At 44.0% G+C, this 13510-nt stretch overlaps 1 long non-coding RNA gene across 1 annotated transcript; it reads left to right on the top strand.

The window, feature by feature from the left end:
• The first annotated feature begins 3224 nt into the window (after positions 1-3224).
• On the top strand, positions 3225-13129 carry LOC134156818 (uncharacterized). The gene is made up of 3 exons (XR_009962079.1): positions 3225-3312; positions 11918-12010; positions 12976-13129. It is a non-coding gene; the product is annotated as an uncharacterized LOC134156818 (long non-coding RNA).
• The last annotated feature ends 381 nt before the right edge of the window (positions 13130-13510 follow it).

Here is a 13510-nt window from a genome sequence, read left to right as displayed (position 1 = left end):
GTCTGAGTGGAAGCAGGCAAGATCTGGTCCTTTTGCTGTCAATTGGCTAGTAAAGGAGATGAAGGCAAGAATCTCCAATAAGAACAAAATTAAGGCAAAGACATTGCTTCAAAACAGGCAGAAAATCAATACCTCCAGAAGCAGGAAAAAAAATATATGATACATTTTTAACTTCACTGCCCAATCAAGTTAACAAAAACCTCCAAAAAAATCAGTACAACTGTATGATATCTACAGTGAAAATTCAGTATCTACCACCATTAACAACATCATTAATAACAAATGTCGGTTTAATTACTCTTGCTATGATTAAAAAGGCCATTATTCTTACAACTTGAGGAATTCATTAGCTGGAAAGTCTGTTTAATGGCAAACGCACCCCCTTTAAAGGCACAGGGTTTAATACTTGAAGGTATTTCCAACATTCAGACATTTGTGTTGCTTGAAGAAGCTCTACCCAGCTGGGCTGAAGCTCCTGCTGTGACCATAAAAAAATGCTGTTACATTTCAGAAACTCAGATGGAGCTACAGGACATTTGGTAGCACTGTCTTTCCTCAAGAGCTGTCAGAAACGCACAAGGATAGAGTAGGGTTCCCAGAAGCACCTAAATCACTAAAAGCCCTTCTTAGAATCATAGAATCAGCTGGGCTGGAAAAGACCTTTAAGATCATCAAGTTGCACTGTTCCTCCAGCACTTCCTAGGCCACCACTAAACCATGTCACAAAGGGCCCTGTCTACATGGTTTGTGAACACATCCAGGGATGGTAACTCCACCACTGCCCTGATCAGCCTGTTCCAATGCCTGATCACCCTTTGGGGAAGAAGGTGTTTCTAATCTCCAGTCTAAATTTTTCCTGGTGCAGCTTGAAGCTGTTTCCTCTTGTCCTATCACTTGCTACCTGAGAAAAGAGGCCAGCCACATCTTGGCTGCATATTTTTCTTTTCCATATAAAGGAAAAATAAATGCTTCTGAAAGATGGGTTTCAGTAGCTATATTCCCCAGAAAATTTTGAAAATGCTGCCCCATAATGTAGTCTACACAGACCAACTTTCTCTTCATGGGCTGAAAGGGTCTTGCACCCTCACTACAAATCCCTACTCTAGGTTACTCATGGTGTACCTTCTGTAACCACATCCTTGTGACACTTAGCACCTTGTGCTTGTCTTGCAATTGAAGAGAAAGAAAATGTAAGCAATTGCAGTAGTGCCTGTTAATGCAGCAAGTTGACTGATTTTTAATACTTTTTAATAGTACTGAACTCTTTTGATGCACGTTCCATCTCCACAACTGAATGCATTTGTACAAGCAGGTACAAACATAACACTTAACTCTAAGATACCTCTAGAGCATGGAACGCTGTACTCCTTGAGTGGAGGTCAGAACAGGCAGATGACCTGGTTTTAGGAATGGACTGATATGGACACTGAAAACACATTTCCCACTTCAGAGCGCGGTAGAGGGGGAGAATCCCCACCCCTCAACCTGCTGCTCACACTCTGAGGATGCAGCCCAGCCCATGGTGGTGTTCTGGACTCAAGTACAACATTGAAGCCCCGTCTCTCATTGACCAACACCCCCAGGTCCCTCTCATGACTGCTCTCAAGCCAGTCTCCCACAGTCTGTGTTTGTGCTTGTGGTTGTCCCAACCCATGTGCAGGACCTTGCACTTGGCCTGGTTGAACTTTCATGAGGTTCACATAGTCTCACCTCTCCAGCCTGTCCAGATATCTCTGGATCCCATCCCTTCCCTTCAGCATACCTACTGCACCACACAGTTTGGTATCATTGCCAGCATGCTGAGGGTGCTCAATACCACTGTCCATGTCACCAACAAAGATTTCAAGCAGCAGTGGTCCCAACACTGACCCCTGAGGAACACCACTTGTCACTGGTCTCCACTTGGACATTAAGCTATTGATCAGAACTCTCTGAGTGCATTCATGCAGCCAATTCCCTATCCACCAAGCTGTCCATCTGCCAGATCCATGTTTGTCCAATTTAGAGACAAGAATGTCATGCAGGTCAAATGCTTTGCACAGGTCCAGATGTGTAATAGTGATTGCTTTTCCCTTATCCACCAATGCCCTAACAGTGTTGTAGAAGGTCATCACATTGGTCAGGCATGATTTGTCCTTTGTGAAGCCAATCACCTGAGATCACTATGGTGATCCCAGCTCTTAGGAAAATCTTAGACCCACCAGCCCCACTTCTTACATACATTTATTCTGCTGTCTAATGAAGACTTTTCCTCAAAACAATCTAGCTTTCTTGTTGCTGTTGCTGTTGTTCTGACCTTTGAACCTTTACCTCTGGTTAATATCACCCCCAATTAATGTCTGTTTGAAAGTGATTCAATTTTTCCTGTCATAATGCCTAGGGAACTCAACTCTAGTGGAATATAGACAGTTATCCCTAAAAATAAAAGCTAGCACTAATAATACGTCATTGATTAGCATCTACAACTCAGGAATAGTCCTACCATGTGACACACTGGACACTTTAACATAGTGAATGCAGACTGTCTTGAATTATGTGGAAGTAAATATCAGGGGAATTGAGCAGTAGTTCTAAAAATCTCTGCATTTGCCTCCTAAATATGAATCTATCTGCCTCAACCTGCTTACAGACATTCAAAAACTTTGTCTTTTACAGTCACTGTCTAGGAACATATACAAGTGTGTCCTTCATGTTGGGCACCAGGATACAAAGTCTACCACAAAGTCACAAACATCTGTTAAAAGAGCTTTTTAAAACACTTCTGCCCTGCTTCTAGGTCATGCAAGAAGGTACACTAATTCAGTGACAAGAGTAGTGGTATTGTGGGCTGGCAATTATGTATTAACAAATAATAATATGTACTTGTTTTACAGAAGCTTTTTCAGAGTTAATTTTGCAGTCAAGCAATTTCTTTGCTCCCTTTAACTTTGTGTTTGGGTAGCAACTGAAGTAAAGCAACAACCATAATTTTGGTTAGTCAGTTACAGAAGTAAGGAGCTGTCTGTGAACAGAAGGCATTAACCATTTTCCTTCTGGTTCAGTTTTCTACTGCTCCACTTTATGAGCCTTTAAACCCTAGCTTTGGAATGGCATACATCACTCAGTTATACTTTGTTTATGTGAGAAATGTTACATCAGAAGCAAGAGATGGGCTTGCCAAAGAGCAATGCAGCAAACAAAATCATTCTGGATTAACTGCAGTGACTAACTAATTTCTGAACTAGGTGTGACACTCAAGACAAGCCTTGAAGTATCTACCACAGACCAGAGATGCAAGGAATGCTGATGTGTTATTTAGGCCCAGATGAATGGGTAAGAGCATCCATATGGCTCAATTAATTTTAAAATGCCTATTCGGTGTGTAGTGTGTGTTTTAATAAGCAAGGAGCTAGATCCAGATGTTGTCTTCAGTGATCAGGCAGTCCTTATATCCAAAGTGGTAAAGTTTTATTGACTAGAATTCCACTTTAATTTTTAGAGCTTAAACCCGAATATGATTAGTAGACACAAAACGTAACTGCATTTTTGTTAACTAACTGTTTGAAATATGTATAAGCATAATATACAGGAGATAAAGCTAGAAATGAGAAGTATTATATGTGTATATGATTGCCACATCTTTTTTTCTGGGAAGCAGCATGATTATCATATGTATCCAGCTACCATACATTCTGGGTTAAATTAAACCACGGTACAAGCACAACCAGTTGAAAAGATATTACCCCAGGGGTAAATTTGGCCCATCACATGCTAATTACATACTTGAAAATTAATACCTTTTCTTTTCTTTTTTTTTTTTGTAAATAACCTTTTCTAAAATTATTTTTATGAAAAACAGGTTTTGTTTGTTTTTCAAGAAAATTACATATTTGCACAGTTCCTGGACTTTTTATGCTTTTACAAGTTACATCTGGTTTTCTCCACTGGTGTTGTCCAAGCCAACATTAAAGGTAAAGCTACTCCAGAGCAAACCAAGGATCTGGCTAAATTCTATAAGCCAAGAAAAAGCCAAGCCACAGAGAATATTTAGGCACGAGGCTCCTGCCCACAACCCAGTGCTGAAATCCTCAGGAATGCATTGCAACTGCTCTACAACCTTGAAAAGCCCAGACAGCTGACAGTTCCTGGCTGCAGCCCCAACTGCTGAAGCCTTTTGTTCCATCTTTTTTTCTCATCCCTGTCCTGGCCAGCCTCAAGCCACAAGCCCCAGGGTAGGATTTTGATGGCTCCCCCACTCTCCTTCACTGGTCGTCACCACCCAATGGGGTTAGGCAAGAGGATGGACCGACTTCCTGAGGCTTGAGGCTCTGCAAACACACACTCTTGCTTCTTTGCAAAAATAACTTGAGTCCACAAGAGCCTCTTCTCACAAAGACACATACCTGACCCAGCAGCATGGTTTGGGATGTTTTTTTGGTGTTTTTGTCTGCTTGCTTGGTTTGCTATTAAATGGGAGAGTGAGTTGTGTATTTCCACTTCTTATAAGCCAGGTTGGCAGAAGGGGGTCACAGTATCACAGTATCACAGTATGCTAGAGATTGGAAGGGACCTCGAAAGATCATCTAGTCCAATCCCCCTGCCAGAGCAGGAACACCTAGATAATGTTACACAGGAATGTGTCCAGGCGGGTTTTGAATGTCTCCAGGGAAGGAGACTCCACAACCTCCCTGGGCAGCCTGTTCCAGTGTTCCGTCACCCTCACTGAGAAGAAGTTTCTTCTCAAGTTTAAGTGGAACCTCTTGTGTTCCAGTTTGGACCCATTACCCCTTGTCCTATCATTGTTTGCCACTGAGTAGAGCCTGGCTCCATCCTCCTGACACTCCCCCTTTATATATTTATAGACACTTATAAGGTCACCCCTCAGTCTCCTCTTCTCCAAACTATAGAGACCCAGCTCCCTCAGTCTTTCCTCATAAGGGAGATGCTCCACTCCCCTAATCATCTTTGTTGCCCTGCGCTGGACTCTCTTCAGCAGCTCCCTGTCCTTCTTGAACTGAGGGGCCCAGAACTGGACACAATATTCCAGATGGGGTCTCACCAGGGCAGAGTAGAGGGGAAGGAGGACCTCTCTCGACCTACTAACCACCCCCCTTCTAATACACCCCAGGATGCCATTGGCCTTCTTGGCCACAAGGGCACAGTGTTGGCTCATGGTCATCCTGTCGTCCACTAGGACCCCCAGGTCCCTCTCCCCTACACTGCTCTCTAACAGGTCGTTTCCCAACCTATACTGGAACCTGGGGTTGTTCCTGCCCAGATGCAGGACTCTACACTTTCCCTTGTTATATTTCATCCAGTTATTCCCTGCCCAACTCTCCAGCCTGTCCAGGTCTCGCTGGATGGCAGCACAGCCTTCTGGTGTGTCAGCCACTCCTCCCAGCTTAGTGTCATCAGCAAACTTGCTGATAGTACACTCAATTCCCTCATCTAAATCGTTGATGAATATATTAAATAATACCGGTCCCAGTACTGACCCTTGAGGCACTCCACTAGTTACAGGCCTCCAACTAGACTCTGCCCCATAGACTACAACTCTCTGGCTTCTCTCCTTCAGCCAGTTCACAGTCCACCTCACTACCTGATCATCCAGTCCACACTTCCTCAATTTAGCTGTGAGGATGCTGTGGGAGACTGTGTCAAATGCTTTGCTGAAGTCAAGGTAGACCACATCCACCGCTCTGCCATCATCCATCCACCGTGTTATTTCCTCATAAAAGGCTAAGAGATTGGTCAAACATGATTTCCCCCTGGTGAAGCCACGTTGACTGCCCCTCATAACCCTCTTATCCTTGATATGCCTTAAGATGGCACCAAGGATAAGGTGTTCCATCACTTTCCCAGGGATGGAGGTGAGGCTGACCGGTCTATAGTTACCCGGGTCCTCCTTCTTGCCCTTTTTGAAGACTGGGGTGACATTTGCTTTCCTCCAGTCCTCAGGCACCTCTCCCGTTTCCCAAGACTTGGTAAAGATGATGGAGAGTGGTCTAGCAATGACTTCCGCCAGTTCCCTCAGCACCCGCGGGTGCATCCCATCTGGACCCATGGATTTATGGATGTCCAGATTGCTCAACTGATCTCTAACCCATTCCTCATCGACTAAGGCAAACTGCTCCGTTGACCTGACTTCATCTAAGGTCTCAGGGGTACAGGGCTCTTCAGGACTGCCTGCAGCAGAGTAGACAGAGACAAAGAAGGCATTCAGTAACTCTGCCATCTCTGTATCTTCTGTCACCAGGGCACCCATCCCATTCATCAGTGGGCCTACATTGCCTCTGGTGTTAGTTTTGTCTGCCATGTATTTGAAAAAGCTCTTTTTGCTGTCCTTGACCCTTCTCGCCAGGTTTAATTCTAAGGAGGCCTTAGTCCTCCTAGCTGTCTTCCTACATCCTCTAGCAGCAGCCTTATATTCCTCCCAAGTGGCCAGCCCCTCCTTCCATGACCTGTAAACTCTCCTCTTCCACTTGAGCATACCCAGCAATTCCCTATTTAGCCACACAGGTCTCTTGGCCCTCTTCCTTGACTTCCTACGTGTCGGGATGCTCTGATCTTGAGCATGGAAAAAGCAGCCCTTGAATGTCAACCAATTATCTTGGGCCCCTTTACCTTCAAGCAGCCTTGCCCATGGGATTTCCCCTAGCAATTGCTTGAAAAGGCCAAAGTTTGCCCTGCTAAAGTCCAGGGCTGCAATTCTACTTGGTATTCTACTAGTCCTACCACACAAGATCCTGAACTCCACCATCTCGTGGTCGCTGCAACCAAGGCAGCCCTCAACCCTGACCGCTTCGACCAGACCCTCCTTGTTAGTGAGGATGAGATCCAGCAGCGCTCCTCTCCTGGTCGGCTCATCCACCACTTGCAGGAGGAAGTTATCATCCATACACTGGAGGAACCTCCTGGACTGTGGCTGGGTTGCTGAGTGGTCCTTCCAGCAAACATCAGGGAAGTTAAAATCCCCCACGACGACCACAGCCTGTGACTGTGAGGCCGCTCCCAGCTGCCTGTAGAAGGCCTCGTCAACTTCCTCACCCTGATCTGGTGGTCTGTAACAGACACCTACAACAGTATCACCCTTGCCAGCCTGCCCTTTAATTCTCACCCACAGACTCTCAACTCGCTCGTCATCTGTCCCTGGACAGGACTCAGTGCATTGTAGTTGCTCCTGCACACAAAGAGCAACCCCATGTCGTGGTTTAAACCCAGTCAGGTAACTTGTTCACTCACTCCCAGTGAGTGGTGCCGAGCTGACAACAATCGAGGTCCGTGTCCCCCCCCCCCACCGGGGTTCTCCCCTTCCCCGCTCCTGGAGGAACGGGGAGGAGGATCGAGAGAGTGCAGCTCCTACGGGTTGAGACAAGAACAGTCCAGCAACAAATCACCACCGCTACTATCAGCTAAAACAATGATAAGGGAAAATAACAAGGAAAGAGAATACGATACCACCAGCCAAGAAGGCGAGTTCCACCCGGAAGCCCCTGTCCTTCCGGGTAACTCCCAGTTACCCCTCACCCCGGGCATGACGTGCTGTGGTATGGAATACCTCCCCGGCTAGCCCGGGTCAGGCGCCCTGTCTCTGCTTCCTCACAGCTTCCCCTCCTCCCTGGCAGAGCATGAGCCTCACAGAGTCCTTGGTCAGGGTAAACATCACATAGCAACAACCGAAAACATCGGCTTCACCAACACTGTTCTCAAACTGGAAGTCAAAACACAGCACTGCACCAGCTAACACAAAGGAAAAACATGACTGCTACTGCTGAACCCAGGACACCCCACCACCCTTCCTGGCTGGCCTGTCTTTCCTGAAAAGGACATAGCCCTCCATGACTATATTCCAGTCATGTGAGCTGTCCCACCACGTCTCTGTAATTGCCACCAGATCACAGTCTCCTGACTTAACACAGGTTTCCAACTCCTCCTGCTTATTTCCCATGCTGCGTGCGTTGGTGTACAGACATTCCAGGGAGCGAGCTGAGCACACCGATTTCACCCTAGGATTATAGGAGGCCTCCCAGTCTTCATCAATTCTGGAGTGCTGCCCCACTGGGGCAAGCCCAGCTACAACCCCATCCCCCTTCGAATCTAGTTTAAAGCTCTCCAAATGAGCCCTGCTAATTCGTGCCCCAGCATCCTTTTGCCTCTGTGAGACAAACCTTTCTCACTTGTCATTGTCCAGACTGGTGCCGTATAAAACCAGCTGTTATCAAAGAACCCAAAGCCCTGCCTGTAGCACCAGTCTCGAAGCCAATCGTTTATGGACTGAATCTTCCCATTCCTTCCCACATCATCAGTGGAAGATGGAAGTAGTGAGGAGAAGATCACTTGAGCCCCAGACTCTTTCACCATCCGCCCCAAGGCCCTGCAGTCTTTCTTCATCCCCCTCAGACTGCGGGAAGCGGCTTCCTCCCCACCTGTCTGGAAGACCAGCAGCGGGTAGCAGTCTGTCGGGTGCACCAGGTTGGGGAGCGCCCTAGTGATATCCCTGATCCGGGCTCCAGGCAGACTACACACTTCCCTATGATGAGGGTCAACTCTGCATATCGGGCCCTCTGTTCCTCTCAGAAGGGAATCCCCTACTACAATGACCCTTCTTTCTTTCTTAGAGGTGCAAAGTCGACCCCCTTTTCCTATGTGGCCTTGTAGGCGGGCCTTGCCCCACATTCTCACCTACCTCTCCTTCAAGATCCAGGGCCTTGAACCTATTACGGAGGGACACCTGGGGAAGCAGGGCAGGAAGGGAGGAGGGTTTCCCACGACGCCGAACTGGAACTCGCTTCCAACCCTCGTTGTCTTTTTGGTCCCCTACCTCTGCGCAACAGCTACAGGGCAGAGGGTGTCTCGGGCCATCCCCCTCTGTGTGAGAAGGCAGGGAGTCCTTCCCCTTTTGGGGGGTATCTCCCTGGAACCGTTCCGACTGGCACGCCAGGGAGTTACTCCACCAGTCGATCTCCCTTTCACACTCCCTGATAGTCCTCAGAGTCTCAACCTCCTCCTTAAGTCTTGCCATCAGGCTAAGCAGATCTTCTACCTGCTCACACCTCACGCAGGTGGATATGGATATGAATTGTCTAGCACCTCTGGTTCACTTCTTTATTTCATGTTTTCCTCTCTCCTTATTCTTTGCTCTGTGATTTCATTGTCTCCTGTATAACTCAAGTCTTACAAATAAGTCTGAGCTTGCTGAGCAAAATTCTGGCCCCACAAATGAGTTTTGCAGCTGATATCAGTGAAAGCAAAGAAGGTAAAGATACTTATCTCTTGCAAGAAGACATAATATTAACTACATAAATCTTAATAGAGCCTCTAAGTTTATTTGCAGTGATAGGGCATGAAAAACACTAGTATCACCATAGCTGCAAGGTAGTATTCATATGTAAATTCGTACTTTGTGATTGCTAAGGGCAGTTGAATATGCAGCATGAAAAATGGTTATGCAACTGAAAGACTTCTGCTTCTGTCATTCCTGCAGCTGTAGTGTCTGAGCATATAAGTTTCTTATATCTTCTCTTCAAAAGGCAGACCACATGCAGCTAGAGCTGAAAGAACCAATGCAATGTTTTACTGAGAAAAAGTCACAACAAAAACCTTTTCAATACATAAATGGGCTGATGTCATCCCCTCTAGTTACTAGTGTATGTGTGCATATACATAGATACTGGTATGTCTCCAGGCAGTGTGAGCATCCATGGATATAATCTGGTATTGTATTCTGCCATCCCATGGAAGATTTAAGCTTCTCACCAAAATGCATGCCCATTTACTGTTCCTTCCCTGTTTTGCTCTCTAATGACTTCCTCAGAATCTATAAAACTCAGCTTCCCTGTCTTTCCAGAGCTGTTACAAGACCAACAGGCTCACACTACCAGTTCAAACAGACAGAGCTGGTTATGGCTCATTGTTCCCCCACCCATTCAGACCCCACATGCCACCTGGGAGCTTCTCCATCCTTCCCGTGTGTCTGCTCTTCACACTTCCACTGCTCCCTTCCTCTCCCCATTGCTTTCTCAGTACTTTTGTGGATGTTTCTGGGTCCCTCCTCCAGGGTCTCCGCCAAAAGGGGGAGGTAGCATCTCTTTCCTCAAGTGGGCTTGTCAGGATGGGGTGCTACTTGGACCTGCAGAGGTGAGGAGAGACCTCTCTGCTCCACAAAGCCCAGGCTGTTGCATGCCAAAGCTGGAGCTTGGTGGAAATATTCCTGACAGCTCAGGGCTGGGCAAAGGTCCTCATCCTGGAAAAGCAGTTGAAATTAAAAGTGGGAAAGATTTAGCCCCTTGGAAAAATTTATGTATCACAGAGCTACACCTCCCAGAGCTACATCTACCAGATTTCCCTGAGAGACCCTTAAATTTGACGGGGCTGTTTTCGTTCCCGGAGTATCTATGGCTTCCCTTCAGGATCCATTTCAGTTTACCCATCTCCAGATCCTTAGGAGATGCCATTTTAAATATCTTTCCCCCATTCCTTCACTTGCACCCTCCCTACACTCCTTAACAGAGCTCATGTGGAATAGCTTGCTTCCAAATACTGTCACATATCACAATTATCTGTATTAACATTTCAGTATATTTTTTTGTCTCTGACATGTTCTACCTACTTAAAAGGAAGATTGCAGGATTAGGACTGATACTAATTTATTTAATTCTTTTTTTTTTTTAATAAATTGCTAACCAGGATTAGAGGTCTAAAGCAACAATTGAAGGATACCCACATGATTTTCATCACTTTTTCACTAATTCTGGTGTCTGCAGTGTTCTGCTTTGTGTTTGTAACCTTCTTGGTGACTATCAATTTTGTTTAATTTGCAAAGAAAAGCCATGTTCTTTGATTCTCCTTTGTAATTTAAACAAATTGCAAATTAGTTATTTATAAACAGGACCATCTTTCATTTGAGAAAGCAAGAGCCAAAAGATTTTGCCTTAAAGTGGCGGGTCCTTGTTTTTTTAAGACAGATGTGTCCTATTCATTAGAAAAAAACAATAGCAAATCTGAAGACTACACAGTCTAAATGTCATTTTTCATTCTATTTGGAGAAATAATTGGTGCAACAGAGATGAAGCAAAACCAACCCAAGTTTTAGGTGTTTATTAGAAATATCTGTCCCGTTTTTAACATTAGTTTCTCCATGTTCTGAGTAGCTGTCTTGCATTTCAATAATCTTCTTTAGTTGTTCTTAACCTTTTTAAAGATAATTTTAAATGGCATCAATAATTTAAAGCTAAGCCTAAATTTATATGAAATACCTTCTGTGCCTATTGCATTCCAGTATTTTACTTTTTTTTTTTTAATTAAGGAGATTCTAGCAGTCATTTCTGACTGCTGTGCCATCTCTCTGCAAATCCTTTCTTTAGCTCTGCTACAGTGAGGTTCATTTGTGTCATTCAAATCTTTGCTCTTTTAAATATCCTCTTATAAATTTATTATGGCAATACATTCATATCTTTAATCTGAAGTTTCAATAACAAGCAGGAGATGGAATAAATGAGTAGAAAGGAGACTAGACAAAAATTAAAATAGTGTTCTGTCATTGCCAGCATAAACTCTCAGGATGGTATTTTAATTTTGCGCTCTTCTCCCTTGCTTCTTCCACCCAACTTCACTCTTCCATCTTCAGTTTGTTACCAAAGCTTCTGATTAAGCCCAGGAACAGGCTACCATACACAACATGCTCTTGAAAAACAGGAATATGAATGACACCAAGTAAGAATCACTGTGCTGCAACCCAGCAGAAAAGATATTTCCTTTCACTAATTAGATATCCAAGTGATCTTTGAGAAAAAAGCCTTTATTTTCCAGATAATGATAAAAACCCTGGCACCATTTAACCCAATCTCTCTACCCACTCATGATTTACAGTGACATTATGTGATGAATTGCTTTGTCCACAGCTCAAATTACAATGCTAGTGCAAAAAAACTATTCACAGGCCTCTTCCCAGCCCTCTCTCAGGCAAACAATTCAGAAGTGCTTTCACTGTGTAACTAAGAATATGGATGTTGTTGGATTTTTTAACATTCAGGTATGACTGTTTTCCCTTTCCTTCAGTTAAGGGAGAAGAAAACAAGTCTTTTTTCAGTTTTCTTATTTATTGAGTATCCAGGTAACAAACTACTTAAAATCAAGCAAACAAAACTTGATAATTGGCCCCCATCCCCATCTGAGCCACAGAAGGATGTAACCATGGCAACGTGTTGTTTAGAACAGACCATTTCGTGTACCTTTCAGGATTTAAGCTTGTGAGAATCTATCCATTCCTAAGTAGAATTATCACTCCAGGAGCAGTCTGCTCTTTATTTTAAAGGATGGTTGAAGCTGCGGCCAGAAATAGTCCTTGACAATCTGTTAGGAGGAAGTGAAGGTGATACAGATGCACACACAAAATGGAAAACAAAACCAACATAAAAAGAACCCCAAAGTTCCTTTGTGCCAAGAAACAAACAGGTTTGGACACTGCAAAAGACAGTAATTAAGGATGAGTCTAGCACAGCAGGCTGTCAGAAAGCTTTGCTGCAAATGTGTTTTCTTGTGAGCTAAGAAGCCTCGAACAAAGTTAGTCATATCTCAGCCCTAAGGTCCAGCTTGTCCTTTCTTGCTGTCGTAACTCATTGTAAATGTATGTATGTATCATTAAAGAACCAAACAAAACAACAACAAAACATGAAAACCACACCCCAGTTTATAATATGACAAGCTTTTATAATCATGCAAATTCAGGATCTAATGAAGCTAAATCAATTTAATACTTTCATGCCTTTTTTTCCCTATCACATAGGTTTTTCTACATTTCTTCTATCTATGTAATCCAACCATCCTTGTGTGTTTATAATTAATACCTCTGTAACATTACTGTGTTCATAGAGCTGTGTGTATAATTTTGCTTCCTTCCTGCATCTCACTAATTAAATTTTATTTTTTAATGTGATTAAGAGTTGGTCTTGAAATCCATCCTGCTAATGCTAGTATTTTGTTTTCCTTTTGAAACAGAAACTACAAACACAACAGATTGTAGCTGTCTCTTTTTACATGAGACAAGTTACATTGTTTAACCAGAGCCTGATTAGGCAAATCAAGTGACATGTGAATGAGTGGTTGTACTGAAGAGGTAACATGCTGCACAAGGCAATGCTTAGAAATACTGTAACATGAAAATTCTAAAGGAGAGATCTGTATTCAGATTTGAAAGAAATCAGATTGGAATCAGAATAAAAATATTCTTGAGTCAAAATGAAATATATGCCTGAATTGTCACGTGTTACCCTATTACCTGCTGCAGCACATAAGAGGGAAAACATTATATGTAGGATCTTTTTCAAGAGTGAATGGTCTTTAAGTAGGCAAATCCCAGATTGTCTCCAGGGCTCTAAGGCTGGAGGCCAGTTGAGTTACAGGATAGAGAATGTGACATGGACTGCATTGCAGTCCATGTGCTACTATAAAATGCAAGGTATACACAAACACTGTAACAGTGCAATAACCAGTGGTATTTCTATTCACTGGGAGTTCACACTACTCTCCCTAA

The sequence above is a fragment of the Pezoporus occidentalis genome, unplaced genomic scaffold (genome assembly GCF_034315485.1).
Source record: "Pezoporus occidentalis ecotype Australia unplaced genomic scaffold, CSIRO_AGI_Poc_V1 ctg90, whole genome shotgun sequence".
NCBI lineage: Eukaryota > Metazoa > Chordata > Aves > Psittaciformes > Psittacidae > Pezoporus > Pezoporus occidentalis.
The sequence above is the reverse complement of the archived record's forward strand: the minus strand, read 5'-3'. Positions and strand labels throughout refer to the sequence as shown.